The sequence below is a fragment of the Sus scrofa genome, chromosome 14 (assembly GCF_054392235.1).
Source record: "Sus scrofa isolate SSC_HxYL_T2T_F1_AM1 chromosome 14, Sscrofa_HxYL_maternal_Yorkshire_Landrace_v2.0, whole genome shotgun sequence".
Lineage (NCBI taxonomy): Eukaryota > Metazoa > Chordata > Mammalia > Artiodactyla > Suidae > Sus > Sus scrofa.
The window spans coordinates 29,217,966-29,239,498 of NC_139396.1; the positions used below are offsets into that span (position 1 = coordinate 29,217,966).

Genomic DNA, 21,533 nt, shown 5'->3' on the forward strand with positions numbered 1-21,533 from the left:
GGGGGGGGGGGGATGGGACCGGAGACATGATCTTTGTCGCACTTATTTTCAAGCTCTTAGGAGATACTGTAACCAAGCAGGACCCCATGTGGCCTTCCCAGGGCCGGCCCTTCCCCCATACCTTCTGCTTTAGTTCCTCTCTGAAGTATAACATGTATCTTGTTGGAGGTTTACAGGAACATTGTGACCTGACCTCTGTGGACAGCTACAAGAACAAAGGATTTCTGTGCTAAGAAGTTTGCTACAACCAACCACTCCCCTGCCTCACTTTGCCTTTAAAAATGCTTTGCAATTTTGGTTCGGGGACTTTGGGATATTTTGGGAGCACAAGCCACTCTCTCCTTGCATGCCCTACAATAAACCTTTCTCTGCTCCAGACTCCCACATGTTGGTTTGTTTGGCCTCCCTGTGTGTCAAGCATATGGACTTGTGCTGACAATTTTGGAGAAGCCAGCCTAGGACGCAGGGCCCATGGTAAGCTGACCCCTCAGCAGCTCCGGGAGCCTGCTTCACTCCAGGGATCTTGGAAGGTCTGTCCCCGACAGGGACTAGCTGCCCATGGCACGAGGCTGTTTGGAGCCAAGACCCAGAGCTGCAGCTGCTATTCAGTGTCTCCGGGGGTAAGTTGCTCCAGCTCAACCCAGGCTGGGAATGCTCTTCATTCCATTTGAACTGCTTCCCTTGGGGGAAGGGAAACAGTTTGGGTCTATTCTCTTTGGGGAGCTGGGCTCATCTGAAGGTTTCCTCCATTTGGGAGTGGGAGCAGAATTTTACACTACACCTCTTCTGATTATCTGTCTGTGTGACTATAGCTTATTTGTTGTTTGTGTCTTTTGCATATCGTTTTTGGGGTGAGCCGTTTGTGGCCTGTTCTCTTTCTGGAGCCAGGCCTGTCTAGAGGCCTTGGTTTGGGAATGAGGGTGGAATTTCTGGGCTACTCCTCGTCTGATCCTTTGTGGTTTGTGTGTGCATTTTAGCACTTGCATTGGTCAGCTGAGACATTTTTGGTAACAGGGCTCACATGGATGACACCAGGTATCCTTCCCTCTTGTGTTGGGTTTTGCCTGTGGCAGAGGAGTGTTGGTTGGGATTTAAATCCCTTTGCAATGGGTGGGATTCTCCCTTTTGGGTGCTAGGGAACTGAGATTCTGCCCACGGACTTGTGCTAACAATGCCTCTGTATCGCCGTAGTATTGGCCGCATATTTGCTGAGCAACAGACTTCCCCTCTGTTTTCTCCTGTAGACCATACTACTGATTCCATTTATTTCGCTCTAGCAGTTAACTGTACAGGACACGTGGTAGCTGAGTTGCCTTGGGCAAGTTACTTTACTGCTGCATCTCAGTTTCCTCCTCTGTAAAATGAAGAAGATGATATTAAAAGCTCTTTGAATTTATTGTGGGAATCAAATAATGTATGATCCCTAGGAATACCTGACACATAGCTCATTAGACAGGAGTTCGTTTTGAATCAGTCTGAGGGCAAAATATGTATCTTTCCTCATACTTGGAATGTTGCGTGTCATTGTCTGTGTTGTATTTTTCGGAGATAATCACTGGAAAAGAAGGCTCAATTTCACTGCTTAGGAAATGATTCAATCAAGGCGACATGGCGTATAAGAAACAAAAGAAGCAAACAAACAAAATACGTGTAAGCATGTTTCTACCCTTCTTGTGCATGATTTCCAGGTCAGATATTTCTGAAGGTAGCCTTCTGTGGACCCCTCTGTGCATTGGGTGCACAAGCTGGTGTGATGCATATAGAAACGGACCAAGACAGGAGACCTGAGTCCTGGTCCCCTCTGCCCCTGACGAGCTGTGTGATCCTACTCAAGACACTTCCTTTCCTTAGGATTCAGTTATTTTGACTCTTCAATGGGGAATAACCCACAAAACAACTAACCCAACAACAACAGAAACCGCTTCTCTTTGTGTCAGAGGGTTAGGGTGGTGTCAAGAAAGATAGGATATAACTCACCTCCCCCATCACTAACGTAGCTTTCCTTTGGCCGTTTGACTTCAGGACATCCTAATTTGGTCCCCTCTCCACTGAATTCTTGCTGAGGACTTGACCCAGGGTGGCTGAGTCAGGAAAGATAGCCTATATGAAGGTAGTTTGTCTATCATAAAAGAATATACAATATGAGATAGTGTTACAGTAATGTTACAGCCTTCCTTTCAATTGAAAACAAAGTATAGGAGTTCCAGTTGTGGTGCAGTGGAAACTAGTATCCACAAGGTCTGGGGTTCAATCTCTGGCCAGTGGGTTGGGGATCTGGTGTTGCTGTGAGCTGTGGTGTAGGTCACAGATGCGGCTCGGATCCTGAGGTGCAGCCCTAAAAAGAAAAAAAAAAAAAAAAAGCAAAGTGTAGCTGCAAGTAAGCGTGTCCCCCAGGGTTGGCTTGGTAGGCACACTGAAGTTGAGCAGCTTCCACTCCTCCTTTTAGGGGGATGCTGCTCTAAGGTAGCTGCATCAGCATCAGGCTTGGGAAATGCATGGTCGACAGCTGGATCTTGCACCCCTTCTGACCTCCATAGGTCATTTACTTGCTCCCTCTGCCTCTGATAGGACTGTGACTCAGCCCTATGAGCAGGAAGGGGGGGGGCAATGCCTGTTGGCCATAGAATAATCTTAACTTTTCTCTCTTCTATCTAGCCACATCATTTTTTTTTTTTAAATCATGGCAGTGGTTTTTGATCCGCATTCCTTTTTTTGCTCAAAAGCAAGGCTTATTCATTGTCGTAACATAGGAATGCTTCAGAATGACTAGCTGCCACACAAATAAAGACATACATCTCTCTATTATGTTCCCAAATCTTCCCATCAATCTCTCATTGCAAACTTTTGTTCAGTCCATTCACTCAATCTTACCTGCTAGAATTTATCCTTTATCTTTTGCCTGTCTTTGGAACCAACCTGGCAGGGGAACAATGGCTTCCATCCAAGGAAGTTTCATTCAACTTGTTCTCAGCCAAGTGATAGTTTAAATTTAGAATCCCACAAGGTTTGGAGAACATCTTTCCACCTTTGGGTGATTATCTGAACTCCATCCAAACCTTCATGCTTGAAAACTCTGCTATTGCTAATTATGGCTCCTCTTTGCTGCTGGTCAGCTGTAATGACATTGCACAAATTTCCTGGGTTGTTTAAAACCAGCTACATGGCAGAGACTGACTGATGATGGGTAAACCAAAGAAGGTTGATAGCGGACAGCTTGGCTTTCCCTGGCCCAGGTCCCAAAGCTCCAGGCTTTGGATAAACTCAAATGCAATTCATCTGAAGAGGCGCTTTCTCTAATAATTGTTTATGGTGTAGTCTGAACCACAAAAGCCTTATGAGACCTTTGGATCAGAAAGCACAGGGATAGGTGTGCCAGCACCGCAGTGGGGATGGGAGAGTCAATTATAGGACACAACTCACCTCCCCCGTCACTGATACAGCTTTCCTTTGGCAGCTTGACTTTAGTACATCCGAACGTGGTCCCCTCTCCACTGAATTCTAGTTGGGGACTTGAGAAAGAGCTGCAGTTTCATTCTTGGCTTGAAAAAGTAAAGGCCATCTCTTCTTTTAAAAGAGAAAACAACAAAACAGGTTTTGCAAGGGTTGGATTTTCAGTTGGGGAGTTTCCCACACTATCTATGAAAGGCCTTGGCAAGAGCAGTCCATGGGTATTTAGGGTGAAAAAAGTAAAAGTAACATCTTATAATTGTGTAGCATTATTCTGCTTTAAATGCTTTTCAACTATCGTTGATGGCATATGTCGTCTCTGCTAGGCAATGGGCTAGGGGAGAAAGGGAGGAAAGCGAGGAGGTCTTTCCTTTCAAGCACCCTATCACTTAGAAGAGGGAGACACACCCTGAAGTAAACACCCACTGTTCATGCTCCCCTACCGTGCATCTCTGCAGGGGAGAGGAGGGAGGGGCCAGTTCTATGGGTTGAGGGTAGGACACTTAGAAAACCATAACCAAAATATTGTCAGATATTCAAGCTCGAAGGACTTTCGATTGTTATATGTTGCATGTTCAATGGAAAGATGAAGGAACTTCATCACTAATGTGAAGTGATTTATTTACCATCACACAGAGAGATGAGCCGTGCAACAGGTCTGGGGTGTTACTTTTTCATTTCTCAGGACAGTAGTGTTTTTCGCCCCATCGCAGTATCTTGCATCTTTAGGAAGGGACCCACGCCCTTGGTGGGGCTCTGGACTGTGCAGGGGAAGACCCCGTTTCCTCCCCGTCCTCCATGCAGAGCTGACTCAGGGCCAACTGGGCCTCCATCCCTTCCTCTCTGCCTTTTGCACTTTCTTTCAGAAATGACTAGGGCTGTGGTACTAGGGTCTCTCCTGGAATCAGGTGTCCTCGCAGACTCTACAGTGTTAATGATTTCATTTTGTAATCTCTCATTGAGGTCAGCAGTTAGTCGGTCTTAGAAAGAGGAGCTAAGAGTCAACTTGCAGGAATTCCTATCATGGCTCGGCGGAAATGAATCTGACTAGCATCCATGAGGACACAGGTTTGATCCCTGGCCTCACTCAGTGGGTTAAGGATCTGGCATTGCAGTGGCTGTGGTGTAGGCAGGCAGCTGTAGCTCCAATTCAACCCTTGGCCTGGGAACCTCCATATATCATGAGTGTGGCTGTAGAAAGACCAAAAAAAAAAAAAAAAAAAAAAAAAAAGAGTCAACTTTCAGGCCTTTAGTACAGATACCTTTGGGGTAGGGGAGTTGTTATCCATATTCTCCCAGTTACATTCCACCAAAGATCAGTCAGTAGCCCTCGTTTGGGGGGCAGTAAAGAAACTTTCGCTCTGTTTTCAGAACCATTCCTTACCTCATGAAGGTGCATTAGGACCCCTAACTGTGGTTCACAGGTCAAACTAGGTAGAGGAGCTACTGGTGTTTCATAGGAGAAGAGCCAGAAAAGTGAAGGTCAAAGTCACCCCAGGGCTCACGCTGCCTGATTGAGTTTGTGCTTCCTTCTTACCAGCCTCTGGTCCAGTGGGGGTGCTCAGGGGCAGTGAGAGTGGTGAGGCCTGGGAACCAGGGCTGGATGCAGAGGCTCTCTGAGCAACTGTGTGTGTCCATTACGCCTGGTACTGCCTCACTCTTTTCCCTGGCATTGGTCTCAAGAAGAAAAACAAACAGAAGCACTGCCTGCCATATTTGACAAGCACTTTATATTGTAGGCCTATTTTGTTACCCAGTTCCTGGTGCTTTTTGGCTCTATGTGCAGAATATTGGTTTTGGGAACAGCTGTGTGTGTGTGTGTGTGTGTGTGTGTGTGTGCACGCGCGCATACACGCGCGTGTGTCCATGAATCTCTGTATGTCAACATGATACCCAATAAAGATGGTCCAAGCATCTGAATTTGGTAATACTGGAATTCTCAAGGTATGGATCTCAGAGTATGCTAGATTAAAAGTTTTTAAAAAGTTCTTACAAGTTATTGGTATTTTCCTGTGGTGCAGCTGGTTAAGGATCTCGTGTTGTAACTGCCGGGACTTGGGTCACTGCTGTAGTGTGGGTTCAACCCCTGGCCTGGGAACTTTCACATGCCATGTGTGGCCAAAAAAAAACAGCAACAAAAAGAGTTTTCCATGTTAAATAAAATTCCAGAATTGTGCCTAAGAACTAATATCCCTCTATTATTTATATTAATATATCTATCTATATCTTAAAAATATAATATCTATTCTTTGCTTTTTGGCATGGGTGTACTGCAGCTATAGCCTACCATATGGAGCGTGAATAATGCTAGAACAGAGCAGGATAGGATGTAGGTATAAGGAAGGGGAAAAGGAGGAAGAAGCAAATTGTGATTTTTCAGGATAGAATGATCGAGCTTTCTAAATAAAAATATTTATTGTGTCTAACACCAATGCGAGCAGACATATACCTATTGACACATATTTAAAATATCTGCTAATCATGCAGAATTTTCATGCCAGTTTATAAGAAAGATCCTTGTCAAGGCTACAGGTCTCTAAGGATCATAGGCTTCACAGGAAGAAGCATGGAGTCCTGGGGGACAGAGTGTCTGTGTGCTCAGCTTCCAAGCCCGTGCTGCCACTCACCAGCTCTGTAAGCTTGGCAGCGTTACTTCCTATGAGCCTCAGTTTCCTACCCTGTAAAATCAGGGGAAATGACGTTAACTCGGGGGATTGTGAGAATTCAACAAAATCTTAAATTGCTTGGCCCATGGCCAGCATTCAACAAATGTTAGCTTCCTCACAGTCCTAGAACTCTTTCTGTTTACAACGCGCTTGCACATTATTATGGGCTGAATGTTTTTGTCCCCCCACCCCCACCCCAGGACCTAAGGCCCGATGTGATAGTATTCTGTTTGGACATAGGACCTTGGGGGGTTATTGGGTTCAGATGAGGTCATGAGGTGGGGTAAGAAGAGAGAGCAGAGAGCTTTCACTCTCTGCCATGGGAGGACCCAGGGAGAAAGTGGCCATCTGCAAGCCAGGAAAAGTGCTCTTGTCAGAACAGAGTCAGCTGGGACCTTGACCTTGGACTTCCAGCCTCCAGAACTGTAAGAAATAAACGTCTTGTTTAAACCACTCAGTCTGTGGTACCTTGTGGTAGCAGCACAGGCTGATTAACCCATGCATGATGGTGTTTTGTTTATAAAATCTCTGGGACTGGCTCGGTTCCTAGCCATGGATGGGGAAGTAGGAGGCAGGCTCGGGGAAGTCACGAAGCCCAGCATTTACACAGAAGGGTCAGATTCACGGTTAGATGCCTTGTCTCTAGGGTCTAACTCAGCATTCTTCTGTGAGACCACGCTGCCTCTCTCAATGATGACGAGGCCTGTTATGTCAAAACTGGAGATAGTATAGGGTGTAATCTTGTTCCATTGTTTCTTTCTTTCCTTCTTTCTTTTTTTTTTTTTTTTTTTTTTGTCTTTTTTGCCATTTCTTGGGCTGCTCCTGCAGCATATGGAGGTTCCCAGGCTAGGGGTCTAATCGGAGCTGTAGCCGCCGGCCTATGCCACAGCCACAGCAACGCAGGATCCGAGCCGCGTCTGCAACCTACACCACAGCTCACGGCAACGCCGGATCCTTAACCCACTAAGCAAGGCCAGGGATCGAACCCGCAACCTCATGGTTCCTAGTCAGACTTGTTAGCCACTGCACCACGATAGGAACTCCTTGTTCCATTGTTTCTGATTCGATTCCTTCTTTGGATGGTAGTGGCGCTTCTCAACCTGGGGCAGTTTCGTCCCCCAGGGAATATTTGGCAATGTCCAAAGACATTTTTGATGGTCTCCATTTTTTCCCCATTTTTAAAAAGGTTTCTTGACATGTAGTTGATGTACAGTGTTGTGATAATTTCTGCTGTAAGACCAAGTGATTCAGTTATACATGTACACACATCCATTCTTTTCCCACCGTAGACCATTGCAGAATATTGGGTAGAGTTTCCCGTGCTATAGAGCAGGTCCCCATTGGCCAGCCATTCCATGTACCACAGTGTGCACATGCCAATCCCAAACCCTTATGGTCATCAGCATTTTGTGTAGGGGGAAGGGTGCTACCAGCGTCTAGTGGTTAGAGACCAGAAATCCTGTTACAGTATGTGGGATGGCCCTCGTAGTTGAGAAATGCAATGAATATTCATATATTCAGTGGAATGCATTGTTCGCCTAGAGATGACAATACTTCCACTGTTTGGGTTCTGCCATGGACTCTGCTTGAGTTTGGAGATCAACATCTTGCTGCAAAGTACAGCATAAAGCTACAAGAGGAAAAGAAATAATAGTCCTTGAACACAAATTTATATTCTGATACTGATGAAATTATATTAAAATAACAGGAGAGAGCTAAAACAAAATATTTCTCAATCCCATCACCTAATTAAATTGTCCCCACACATACTTAAAAATATGAGTCTTTATAACCATCCACATCCTAAGCTTATTAGTAAACATTCACCTGATTCTAGAAAACGGCTATGAAACCCTAGAGAACTGACAAAACGTATTCTAGAACCTTTTTCACAAGTCTGTTATTAAAGAGACTAACCAAGACTTTGATGAATTGGATCCCTGGCTAATTGGAATTGCTATAATCTTGTTTAACAGAAAAGATAGAAATGGCGAGAAAAATAAATTCATGAAGGGATTGAATGGCGAACGAAATTTCCAGGGCATTGGTAGGGTCTATAAAGATTCCCACACCCCTTGTAGGTACTGGAACACTCTGGTGTATGATATAAATGACCCTGTGGCTTGTGGTTGCTTCATTTTTCCTGGACAGAGTTACCCTGATTTTGCCAAGGCAGGAAAGTAAACCCAGAAAAAGTTGCATCAGCACAAAGGTTTGGGGCAGAAATGCTGTAAAAAAAATTGGTGTGTGTTGGGGGGGATTCCATATTAGTTGCCTGGAATAAAATCCATACTCCAGGTGCTCTGTTAATAGAGTTTATTGCAAAACGCCCTGTATATGTGGAAGTTGAGTTGGAGGCTTGGCAAGGATGCCATGGATATATACTCCAGCATGTACATTTTTTAGAAGTTAGAGGTTACTTCAAGAAGCTCAGGGAATTCATCTTCAGCAGAGCATCCTGGGAGGTGTTAGGCTGGGGGATATCTGATGACCCTATGCTTCACGGTTCCTCCCCCAAAACACATGGTGATTGTGGCAAAGGAATTCTTCCTTTTGAAGATGAGGTCCATGGAGATTATGGAAAGCCCCAAACAGTAACTTGGCAAACCTCTTTTGTAAAAAGTAAGTTATTATATTTTCTTAAAAAAAAAATGCTATCCACAGAAAATTAAAAGAAAAACACTGTAATGTTTGGAGAACTGCAGTGAACATTGTGTGCTCCTTACCTAGATTTTTTAGCTGTGAACATCTTGCTACACCACCCATATTACTTCCTCAGTGTAAACACACTGCCTTTGTGCCAAACTCTTGAAACCACGCAGAAGTAGGCTGCAAACATGACACTTCACTCCTAAATACGTCAGCATGCATCTCCCAGGAAGAAGAGAATTCTCATACACAACCGCACAATTAGCAAACCTAAAGAAATTAACATGAATTTAATACAATCACCAGCAGTCCATAGTCAAATATTCCCATTGTCCCAACAATGTCTTCTATAACTTTATGCTATTGCATTGCCTAATATGAGCCTTTAGTTTCTTCTCCTTTAGAACAGTCACCCAGTGTTTCTCTGTTTGCCATGACATTGAAGTTTTGGAAGGGTCTGAAATTGGTCTGACAGTTTCCTTATGATTAGAATGAGGTCAAACAATTATAGCAAGAAGCTGGTCCAGGATAAAACGGGAGATATTTAAAAATTATTCAACACTTTGAATATTTCAGTGTCACTTGTGTTTGCTGCCAAGCACTCATGTAGAACATCTTTGATCATTATTGTGAAGATGAGAAAAATTAAAGCGAAACGACAAGCCTTGCCATATCTATAGGTTCATCCATAACAAAACGAAAGGGCAGTTCTGCAGATGAAACAGTAACTCATTTTTCATGTTTACAACGAAATAATTTGTCAAGTTACTGTATTTTTGGAAACTGGCAATGTCGTGATTTCTTTAAACAACTTTTCATCCAGCAGGCATTCAGCAAATGTAGAAGCTTTATTAAAGCCTCACTTATGTTCACTTTTCCAGCCAGTGCCTTGGACACTAAATCCCAAAATGATGCCACTGTTTAACTGACTCTGAAGTGCTCTTCAAAAATGTTTTGCTGCATAATACATAATAATTTGAGTGATAAATTATTATCATTTATAAAACTGAAGAAAAGGTGGCTCTGATTGTATTTTTGCTTTTTATTTCTATTTCCACCCATTTTCTTTGCAGTAGTTTTTTCTCTTCCATGAGTCGAAGAACTCTTTGATATGTCAGCTTTATCTTTTTCAGCGTTTTAGAGGTAGACAGTACAGCTGTGAGTTGATCAGCCTTAATCTCCCTCTTTAAGCCAGCATAAAATAAGCTCTCATAAAATACAAGGAAAGCATTTTAAAAACATTTTGATTTATTTTAGAATAAAATAATATTACATTCCAAAATCATGTTTTGCTAAAACTTAGAAAGTTTAAAAATTAAAATAATTTTTGCCAAAGAAGACAGAACTTATATCCATTTTTGTTGTACTGCCATATAAGTATGGAGAAAAATTGGACATTTTAAAATAACAGTTTATTGGGTGGTAAGGAGATAACATGGATTACAGATGGTATAACTGAAGATAACTAGGAAACGCTCAGTAAAGTTCTTGAGAACAAACTGAGTTAATCTCACATGTTTAGATTCTAAACCCTCAGATGTTTATATTCCAAACCCACAACTTTAAAAAATTCTGCAAACCCCAAGGAACATACAAACCAGCCATCAGAGAAATGGCAGTGTCCCATATCACATGGCTTGAGAAAAGTACCTCTGTAGATTTGTGAGCGAATCATGGTCAACAGGGAGAATAACATCTTCGTGATATGATGAGAATAATTTTGAAATCCAGAGTTCCCTGAAAGAACTGCTGATTGTTTGAAAACTGTGGGGTAAGAGGAACTGAGCTGGGATCAGAGGAAAGAAAGAAAAAGTTTAACTATTCCGGATCTTCTTTTCTGGTAATCTTTTTTTTTTTTTTTTTTTTTGTCTTTTGGCCTTTTCTAGGGCCACTCCTGTGGCATATGGAGATTCCCAGGCTAGGGGTCCAATTAGAGCTGTAGCTGCTGGCCTATGCCAGGGCCACAGCAACATGGGATCTGAGCCTCGTCTGCAACCTACACCACAGCTCACAGCAATGCCGGATCCTTACCCCACTGAGCAAGGGCAGGGATCGAACCCGCAACCTCATGGTTCCTAGTCGGATTCGTTAACCACTGAGCCACAATGGGAACGCCTTTTTTTGTAATCTTTAAGGGAGTTTGATAAGGGGGCTCGAGGCTTTTACATTGCTGGCCCTAGTTTTCCTGAGTAGGCAAGCAGAGAAAAGTTTGCAGTCAACTACTCTAGCCAGAAAACAGAGGAAGATAGAACAGAGTAGAAGAAATACTTGAATTAATAGCGGCTGAGAATTTTTCTGAGAATTTTCTGACATTAAGGGCAGACCTTAACCCATTGCTCAGGAACCTCAGACAACACTAAGCAGGATACATGTCAAATATATATACACCTAGGTATGTTATATTCAAACTGCACAAACCAAAGACAAGAACAAAATCTTTAAAGAAACAAGGTGGGGGTGGCGGCGGCGAACACCTTACACATAAAAGAACAAGGGTAAGAGTTACAGTGGACTTTTCATCAGAAACTGTGCAAGCAAGAATGGAGTTCCTGTCGTGGCACAGTGGTTAACTAATCTGACTAGGAACCATGAGGTTGAGGGTTCAATCCCTGGCCTTGCTCAGTGGGTTGAGGATCCGGTGTTGCCCTGAGCTGTGGGGTAGGTCGCAGACGAGGCTTGGATCCCGTGTTGCTGCGGCTCTGGTGTAGGCTGGCGGCTACAGCTCCGATTGGACCCCTAGCCTGGGAACCTCCAAATGCCTCCGGTGCGGCCCTAGAAAAGGCAAAAAAAAAAAAAAAAAAAAAAAAAAAAGACAACAACAACAACAAAAAAACCCCAAAAAACTGTGCGAGCAAGAAGATGGGATGAAATATTCCAGTCTTGAAGGAAAAAATTCCCCAACTTAGCATTCTACATGTCCAGCAAAAGTATCCTTTTAAAGGAGAAATAAAGACTTTCTCACACAAAGACTGAGGAAATCCATTGCTAGCACACCTGCCCTGCAAGAAGTTTTATCTTTTTACAATAAAGCAGTTAAGTAGTAAGTAAATATTTCTCTGAGTTCTGTGAGCCACTCTAGCAAATTAATGGATCCCAAAGAGGAGGTCATGGGAAATCTCCACTCTATGGTCAGTAGGAAAGAAGCACGGGGGACAACCTGGATTTGCAGCTGGCATCTGAAGGAAGGGATGGGCTCAAAGGACTGAGACCTTAACCTGTGGGGTCTGATGTGGTCCCCAGCTGGACTGTATCAGAGTTGTTCTGAATTTTAGGACCCCCAGGTGGTGTCGCAGGGTTATCTGGTGTTGTGGTTATGCCCCCCTCCCAACACACACATTGTAATTGGGTGTTCGAATTGTAGGTTTAAATAATTTATCTTTCCTCTGGCATTTACTCATGTTGTTTCCTCCATCTGAAATGCCTTTCTGAACTTCTGTGTTTAGTGCCCTCTTATTTGTTGCTTAAATTACAATTTCAATACCATTATTTTGCTAGATTTCCCCAGCCTTTTGAAGCAAAACTAAAAGCTACGTGTTTTAAGTATAAAATGTGTAAGTTACTTTTTCAATTTGCCTTATTTTGATTTTTGATTTTTTTGCTTTTTAGGGCCACACCCTCGGCATATGGAGGTTCCCAGACCAGGGGTTGAATTGGAGCTACAGCTGCCGGCCTACACCACAGCCACAGTAACATGGGCTCTGAACCGTGTCTTCGACCTGTACTATAGCTCACAGTAACACTGGATCCCTGACCCACTGAGCCAAGCCAGGGATCGAACTCTCATGCTCATGGATACTAGTCAGATGTGCTTCCTATGCGCCATGAAGAGAACTCCCTAAAATGTGTAAGTTATGAACCACAAATACACTGAAGAGAAATACATAGGTTTAGGGAAAGTGAATACTTTCTCCCATCAAGAGGTTCATATTCTTGGGAGTTTCCATTGTGGCTCAGCAGAAAAGAGCCTGGCTAGTGTCCATGAGGCTGCGGGTTCCATCCCTCGCCTCAATGGGTTAGGGATCCCGCGTTGCCGTGAGCTGTGGTGTAGTTTGCAGATTCGATCCCCTGTTGCTGTGGCTGTGGTGTGGGCCTGTAGCTGCAGCTCTGATTCAACCCCTAGCCAGGGGACTTCCATATGGTGCGGGTTCAGCCCTAAAAAAAGAAAAGTTCATATTCTTAATAGGGAAATAAATACATAGACAACTAGATACAGCAATATGATAATGCTGTGTTAATTGAATAAATGATGGAGGAAAGAGCGATTGTGTTTTTATGGTCACATTCTTCCAAATGTGACTGCATCATTTATGCAGTGTTTTGTGAGTGTAGAGATATTTGTCAGACAGAGGAATGAATGACCTCTTAACAAATGCTTTGCTGCTGGTTCTTGTAATCTGAGCCTCATGTCATTACAGCTCATTAAGATGCTTCCAAACTACCAATTCTGGACCAGTTTCACCCATGAACACTTGGACCACTTTCCTTTCATCAGTAGATAAATATTCAATCAGCACTGGTGGAGGACCTGCCAGGCACCCTGCAAACTGCCAGGCACCCTGCAAATGTGCAAGTCCTTGTCCTCAAATAGCTTAGAATTGGAACAAGAACGACACATTTAAAAGATTGCCACCAATGTGATAGAATGTGCATTATATAACAGATGAATGGTATAGACATTAAGTCCTAGGCCAGTTCAGAGGAGGGAAGGATGTTTTCCAGCTGGTGTAATCCAGCTGTTGTGATTAATCAGCTTGAGGATGCCCTGGGGGATGGTAGCTGGGTCTGTTTTCTGAGGTCTTAGTGCTGACTTAGCCTTTCCAGGACTAAGGAAACTGACTCCAGTGAAAAAGGCCCAGTCTGACTTCTTTTCTAGAAAAGTGTTGGCAAGTGGACTCTCTCTTGTAATCCAATGACCAACAGCTTCCAACTGTCACAGACTGTCCTATTTATTTATTTATTTATTTTTGGCTTCTCCTGGATGTGATGTGAATTAGATCCTTTAGTAAGCTGCAAAACTTCCTTAAGATTACAAAGTATCATTCTGCTGTCTAGCTCTGCACAGTATAGAAGGACCTCTTAATTATGTATTTAAAAAAAGTCTGGAGTCTCAAGTTTATTTGTTACTCATTGCAAGGTGAAGTAGGTTCTGTATTTGAATTCCAGTTTTGTCATTTGTGAGCTGTGTGATCTTGAAGTCACGCTCTCTGGTCCTTCTAATTTTCTTCATCTGCAAATTTCTGCTTTTAATCCCGAGTATGTTAAGTGTATGTTACATATGCTGCTTTTAATCCTAAGTATGTTAAGGACATCACACGTGATCGATGTATCTAATAGCTACCATTTCGCTGAATAAGACCCAGGATCTCTTGTTGATTCATTTCTCTTTTCATTTTTATTAGATAATTCTTTCTGTTTCTAGTTTCCCTTTGGATATAGGTTGAATTATACTATTTCCAATGTAATTACTTCAGGAAAGGAGACAATAGCACCTGCACCAGGGGCGTTTATCATAAGGGCTGCACTTTTTAAATCCTCATAGGGAGACACCCCACCTAAATTTAAAGTCTATCGTGGCTGTGATATGGATAGAGATGCAGGTTTCATGAGAGATTATCCAATTGAGGATGGGACTTCTTCATTTAATCCTTCTTTACTCTTCTTCCTTTAGTTATATAGATATCAGTTTTGTATTATTTTCTTTCTTTGCGGAGAACTTCTTTTTAAAAATACCTTATTGTTTTAGAGCAGGTTTACATTTGTAGCAAAATTGCAAGAAAGGTACAGAGATTTGCCATATATCCCTTTACCCCACACATGCATAGCATCCCCCATCACCCACACCTTCCACTAGAGTGGTACTTTGGTTGTTACTGATGAACTCACATTGACACATCATGAGCACTCCAAGTTCAAAGTTAACATTATAGTTCATTCTTGGTGTTGGACATTCTGTGGGTTTGGGCAAATGTACAATGACATGTGTCCATTATTAGAGTACCACACAGAGTAGTTTCATTGCCTTAAATATCCTCTATCCTCCAGCTATTGATCCTCTCCCTGTCTCCAGCCCTCGGTAACTAGTGATCTTTTTACTGTCTCCATAGTTTTGCCTTTTTCAGAATGTCATATAATTGGAAGCACACAGTGCGTAACCTTTTCAGATTGGCTTATTTAGCTTAGAAATATGCATTTAAAGTTTCTCCAGGTCTTTTCATGGCTTGATAACTCATTTCTCTTTAGCACTGAATAATATTCCATTGTCTGGATGTACCATACTTTATCTATTTACCTACTAAAGGACATCTTGGTTGCTTCTAAGTTTTGGCAATCATGAATAAAGCTGCTATAAACATATGTGTGTGGGTTTTTGTGTGAACATGCTTTCAGCTTCTTTGAATAAACACCAAGGATTGCAATTCCTGGATTGTATGCCGAGAGTATGTTTAATTTTGTAAGATGCTGCCAAACTTTCAAAGTGACTGTACCATTTTGCATTTGCACCAGCAATGAATGAGAGTTTTAATTTTCCACATCCTCCAGCATTTGATGTTGTCGGTGTTCTGTATTTTAGCTATTCTAATAAGTGTGTAGTGGTTTCTCATTGTTGTAATTTGCAATTCTCAAATGACATATGGTGTAGAGAAGAGCTGCTTCTTTTATTACTTCTTGCAGGGCAGGTCTGCTAGCAATGGATTTCTTCAGTTTTTGTTGGTTTGAGGAAGTCTTTATTTATCCTTTACTTTAAAAAGATAATTTTGCTGGATATATAGAATGCTAAGTTGGGGACATTTTCCCTTCAACACTGGAATATTTCACTCCATCTTCTTCTTGCTTGCATAGTTTCTGATGAGAAGTCCACTGTACTTCTTACCTTTGGTCTTTTATAGGTAAGGTGTTTCCCCACCTACCCACCCACACACCTTGTTTCTTTAAAGATTCTGTTTTTGTCTTTGGTTTATGCAGTTTGAATATAATATGCCTAGGTATGTATGTATGTATGTGTATATATATATATATATATATATCCTGCTTAGTGTTGTCTGAGGTTCCTGATCAATGGGCTAATATCTGTCATTAATGGTGGAAAATTCTCAGCCACCAGTATTTCTTTTACTCCATTCTATCTTTTTCTGGTAGTCCAATTACCTATATATTACATTTAAAAATTTTTTCTCACAGTTTTGGGTGTTCTGTTCTTATGTTTAAATTTTTTTTTTTCTCTTGGAGAAAGAGAATGTGAAATGTTTCTATTTGACCTATCTTCAGGTTCACTGATTCTTTCCTTGTCCAGGTCCCATCTACCAATGAGACCACTGAAGGCATTCTTTTAAAAAATTTTTCAAATTATAGATGATTTACAATGTTCTGCCAATTTCTGCTGCACACCAAAGTGACCCAGGTATACATCCTTACACATTTTTTTTTCAGATTATCCTCCATTATGTTCCATCACAAATGATAAGATATAGTTCCCTGTGCTGTACAGCAGAATCTCATTGCTTATCCACTCTGAATGCAATAGTTTGCATCTACTAACTCCAAACTCCCAGTCCCTCCCACTCCCTCCCCCTCCCTCTTGGCAACCACAAGTCTGTTCACCATGTCCATGAGTTTGTTTCTTTTCTGTAGATAGGTTCATTAGTTCCATATATTAAATTCCAGATATGTAATATCATATGGTATTTGTCTTTCGCCTTCTGACTTACTTCAGTTAGCATGAGGGTCTCTAGTTCCGTCCATGTGGTTGCAGATGGCATTATTCTGCTCTTTTTTATGGCTGAGTAGTATTCCATTGTGTATATGTACCACATCTTCTTAATCCATTCATCTGTCATTGGGCATTTAGGTTGTTTCCATGTCTTGGCTATTGTGAATAGTGCTACAATGAACATGGGGTGCATGTACCTTTTTCAGTGAAAGTTTTCTCTGGATATATGCCAAGGAGTGGGATTGCTGGGTCATGTGGTAGTTCTATACTTAGTGTTCTGAGGTACCTCCATATGGTCTTCCATGGTGGTTGTGCTGAAAGCATTCTTCATTTCTGTACAGTTACTTTTTATTTCTAGCTTTTCCTTTAGATGCTCTCTTATAGGTTCCACCTCTCTGCTTACATTATCCACTTGTGTTTGTATTTTTTTTTTTTTACTTTTGCCTTGGATCCCTTGACATATTAATCACAGTTGCTTTAAATTCTCTGCCTGGTAATTCCAAAATTCATGTCATATCTGAGTCTAATTCTGATGCTTACTTTGTCTCTTTAGACTTAGTTTTTTTCTTGTCTTTTAGCATGCCTTCTAATTATATTGATGAAAGCTGGCTATGATGTATTGGGTAATAGAAATTGAGGTAAATAGATCTTTTGTTTGAGATCCTTTGTTAATCTGGCCTGGAATTGGGCTGTATTTAATGCTATTGCTGCTGTAGGTTCTGGGGGTTTTAAGCTCCACTAATGTCCTTGTTTTTGTCTCCCTTGTTTTCATTGGGATTCCCTAAGAACTCCTTCTCAGTTAGTCTCTACCTTGAATTTCGTACAGCTGTAGTCCGCTGTTACTATTGTAGAGTCCTGTTGCTATGGTGAAGTTTTTTATTTTTTATTTTTTTGGTCTTTTTAAGGCTGCATCTGGCATATGGAAATTCCCAGGCTAGGGGTCGAATCAAAGCTGTAACTGCTGGCCTACACCACAGCCACAGCAACAGCAGTGTGGGATCTGAGCTGCGTCTGTGACCTACACCACAGCTCCTGGCAACGCTGGATACTTAACCCACGGAGCGAGGCCAGGGATCGAACTCACATCCTCATGGATACTAGTCGGGTTCGTTACCACTGAGCCATAACAGGAACTCTGGTATGGTGAAATTTTGAGGGAGGAGAAGCATTCTAAAATTTTAGGATGAAGTCCCAGTCTTTTAGTAGATCTGTGTTTCTGGGCTGTGACTTTTACAAATATTTCTCAGCCTCCCCCACTTCCTTTTTTTTTTTTGGAGATAGGAAAGTTAGAGAGGGCCACATTTGAGACTTGCAGTTTCCCCAGGTGGGATAAAGCTCTGAAAAGTCTTTCTTTCAGAGAACAGTCCTTTGTTATAAAAATTGCTCAGGGTATATTTCACAATGGTTACTTTTCCTCTCTTTTTACTGGAGCCAGAAAGGGATTTTTTTTGGCTCTTCACAGTAAGAAATTGGGGAAATTCCTGGAGATAAAACCGATGAAGGTGTTACAGGTCCCTCTAAGACCGTGCTCCCAGAGCTTCTCACTCAAGCTAGTGCACACTCAGTCTTAGGCAATTCATCCAAATTACCACATACATGTTGCTACCACTTTATGGCTCCAGCAGCTTCAGCTCCAGGATCTTGGCCAGAAGGCTCTGAATTTGTCTGTCTTTTTAGAGTTCAGGCGTTAAAGATTTCCACTTTGACTTTTATATTTGAATGGACTCTCCGAGTTAGCTGAATTTTGCATATGTGTTCTTCTCACATGCAAATCAACCTTGGCTCTAAAATTATGCTTTTTGTTTAGGTTTCTTCTAGGGAGGCATGGGGAACAGAAGGAAAGTTGAGCTTTTCATTATAGCTTGCATTTAATGAATTCTTCAGCTTCTGTTTTATTTCTTAGGTTATGGAAACAAGTTTTTATCATTACAGAGGGGCACCCTGAAAAATCTTATAACTACTTATATCTGAAATTCTTTTTTTTTTCTTTCTTCTTCTTTTTTTAAAAATTTTTTTCTTTTTTAAGGCTGCACCTGAGGCATGCAGAATTTCCCAGTCTAGGGGTGGAGTGGAGCTTCAGCTGCCGGCCTATGCCACAGTCACAGCAACACTGGATCCGAGCACACCTGTGACCTACGCCTTAAGCTGCAGCAGTGCCAGATTCTTAACCCACTGAAGCGAGGCCCGGGATTGAACCCATATTCTCAGAGAGACAATGTTGCATTCTTAACCTACGGAACCATAATAGGAACTCCTGAAATTCTTCGTTTATGTTTGTGATTGAGAATATTGGAAGAAAGTGCATATGGCTTCAGGATTTTTTTTCCCCCCTATAGGAGATCAGAGTGTTTGGAGGTCCAGACTCTCTGCTTATTCTGCTATTTTCCCATTTTTTTCCTCAGGAGATGAACTTATTTGAGGAACATGTAAGTGACTGGCCTATTGTCAAATCAGGGCAGAAAGAAGAGAACTGGTCGTTCTGTTTAAGTCAGTGTTGGCTCATGAGACCTGGAAGGTTTCCTGTCCCCTCCCTCAGGCCCTGCAGACACGTGTGTTGCAGTAGTAACTGTTCAACTGGGTGGTTGTCTTCAAAGGTATAGCAGTCCAATCTACCATGAACCACATCGCGTGTGGTGTATCTTAGAAAGTAAATCATTTAGGAAAACTTGAGAGATATAAATAATATTCTCATATCTATATATGATAAACATCGAAAATAGAGATAGCAAGCCCATTTATTTCACAAGCCCCTAATTTCCCCCTTTTTATGTATTTCCCTTCTTCCTCCTTTTTATTATATATATATTTTTTCATACAACTGAAGTCACAGTTAATGCAAATACATAATTTAGTTGATGTGAGGATAATATAGTAAACTTCTAGGCATTCTGATATGTGGGATTTTCATCCTACATCACCAAGAAATTTAACACAAGCTGGATGTCCTACAGTTCAGCTCAATTCTGACACTATCTATGCTGAGATGGCATCAGATTCCACAGGTTTAGGACTCTGTCCCAAAGACTGCCCTCTGCTTTAGATGCCAATCACAAATCTGGGTTGTTACCTGCGCTTCTGATAGACTAGCCATAAGTCAGATGTTCCCACGACCCCATCCTTGGGTTCAATGGATTTCCTAGAGCAGCTCACAGAACTCTGGAGACTAGTGTACTCACTAGATTATAGGTTTATTACAAAAGATATTAAAGGCTAAGAATCAACAAAGCCAGGCGAACAGATGAATATGAAGGTCCTGAATAAAGGGGCTTTTGTCCCCGGGAGTTTGGGGACCTGACATGGTGGCACATGGAAGCATTCTGGTTCATCAGCCTGGAAGCTGTTTGACCCCCCCCCCCCGCCCCCGCCGCCACCTCTTTTGAGGTTTTTATGGGGGCTTCCTTACATAGGCGTGATTGATTAAAATCACTGGCTACTGGTCATTGATTCCACCTCCAGCCCCTCTCCCCTGCCTGGAAATCAGGAATTGAAAGTTCCAGACCTCTATTCATGATTGCTTCCCCTGATGACTAGCCACTGCCCCCATCTTTAGGGGATTTCTGAGAGTCATCTCATTAACATAAATTTCAATTGTGGCTGAAAAGTTGTAGTTATGGCTCTGAAGCCATTTGAGGAATGGAGGACAGAAGGCCAAATATTATAACAGAAGATGCTCCCCTGACTCTTTTTGCTCAGGAAATTCCAAGGGTTTAAGGAGCTGTGAGCTAGGAACCATGTACAAAGACAAAAATATGTATTCACAACTTATATAATAGTGTACAACTAAATTTCCATTAAAAATGAAATAAGGGGAGTTCCTATCGTGGCTCAGTGGTTAATGAACCTGCCTAGGAAACCGTGAGGTTGTGGGTTTGATCCCCGGTCCAGACTGAGCAGTGGGTTGAGGATCTGGTGTTGCTGTGAGCTGTAGGTCAGAGACGTGGCTGGGATCTGGCATTGCTGTGGTTCTGGTGCAGGCCGGTGGTTACAGTTCCGATTGGATCCCTAGCCTGGGAACCTCCATATGCCGTGGATGTGGCCTTAGAAAGACAAAAAAAAAAGAAAAAAAAAAAAAAAGAGAGAGAGAGAGAAATAAATTTAAAAATAAAATAAAATATAATCCCCTAAAAATATACGTATTATAAATCAGAATAGCACATAGTTAATGTTATGAAAGCAGGATACAGTTTGTCTTGGCAGGCACGAGACTGGGCATGTAACTGACCGTCTACTCTCAGTATGTACTCATGGTGATGTCGGAGGTTTCCGGGTGGATGTGACCCAAAGGTATTTCTTTGATGTGAAGTCACCTTTTCTGATGGAAGTTATGGAAGGTGAGATTAGAAAGGGTTAACAGATGGTTTGCAGTACCTTCAAGAACCCTGCTGACTTTTGTACAGTGAAATAATAAAGTTCCAATTTGGGAGCGAATTTGCTACTGTGACACTAATACAGCCCCAGGCTATTAGAGGATTAGATGAGCACAAAGCTTTATGAGCCGTGGGCTTGTGCACTGGAGGGTGATTCAGCATGTCGGTTGCTGGGAGCGGAGCTGTTAATTGGAGTGGGAGAGAGAGGAGCCCTGGTTTGGCAGATCAAGTTTAAATGGGTGGATTGTCTGACAGAGACTTTTTCTGTTGTCTTTTGGCTTTGGTTCAGTGCTTATAGCCAGACCGTCCTGCTCCCAGCTGGACTTTGTTTCGCCTTGAAATGCCTTTTTTTTGGGGGGGGTCGGGTTGGAGCTCCAGATTTCATAAGGGCTTGGGTAAGTGAGAGGGGCAGTGGCAGTATAGCTGACTTTCATCATCTGACACTGAATTATTTGGGACTGGTTTGCTTTCCAGCTCATTTTGTTCTGCTGTCGCTGTTGTCCTCTGCTCCCTCCCTCCTAACCAGAGAGCAGGCATTGCTGCAAGTTCATTTCCAGTACAGTTCAATTCAGCAAGTGTTTATTATTAGGTCCCTAATGAGATGGCAGGAGCAGAGGATGTGGTAGCCAAAGACTTGAGTTCAGGAACTGCTTTTTCTTTCTTTTTTTTTTTTGGCCTTTTCTAGGGCTGCTCTCA

General features: G+C 42.2%; 1 long non-coding RNA gene across 1 annotated transcript in view; it reads left to right on the forward strand.

Annotated features, from left to right (window-relative positions):
• The first annotated feature begins 303 nt into the window (after nucleotides 1–303).
• LOC146396454 (uncharacterized) overlaps nucleotides 304–21,533 on the forward strand; it is a 330,069-nt gene continuing 308,839 nt past the window's right edge. Inside the window, exon 1 of the long non-coding RNA XR_014828382.1 lies at nucleotides 304–620. This is a non-coding gene — a long non-coding RNA (uncharacterized LOC146396454). The remainder of the gene's footprint in view (nucleotides 621–21,533) is intronic.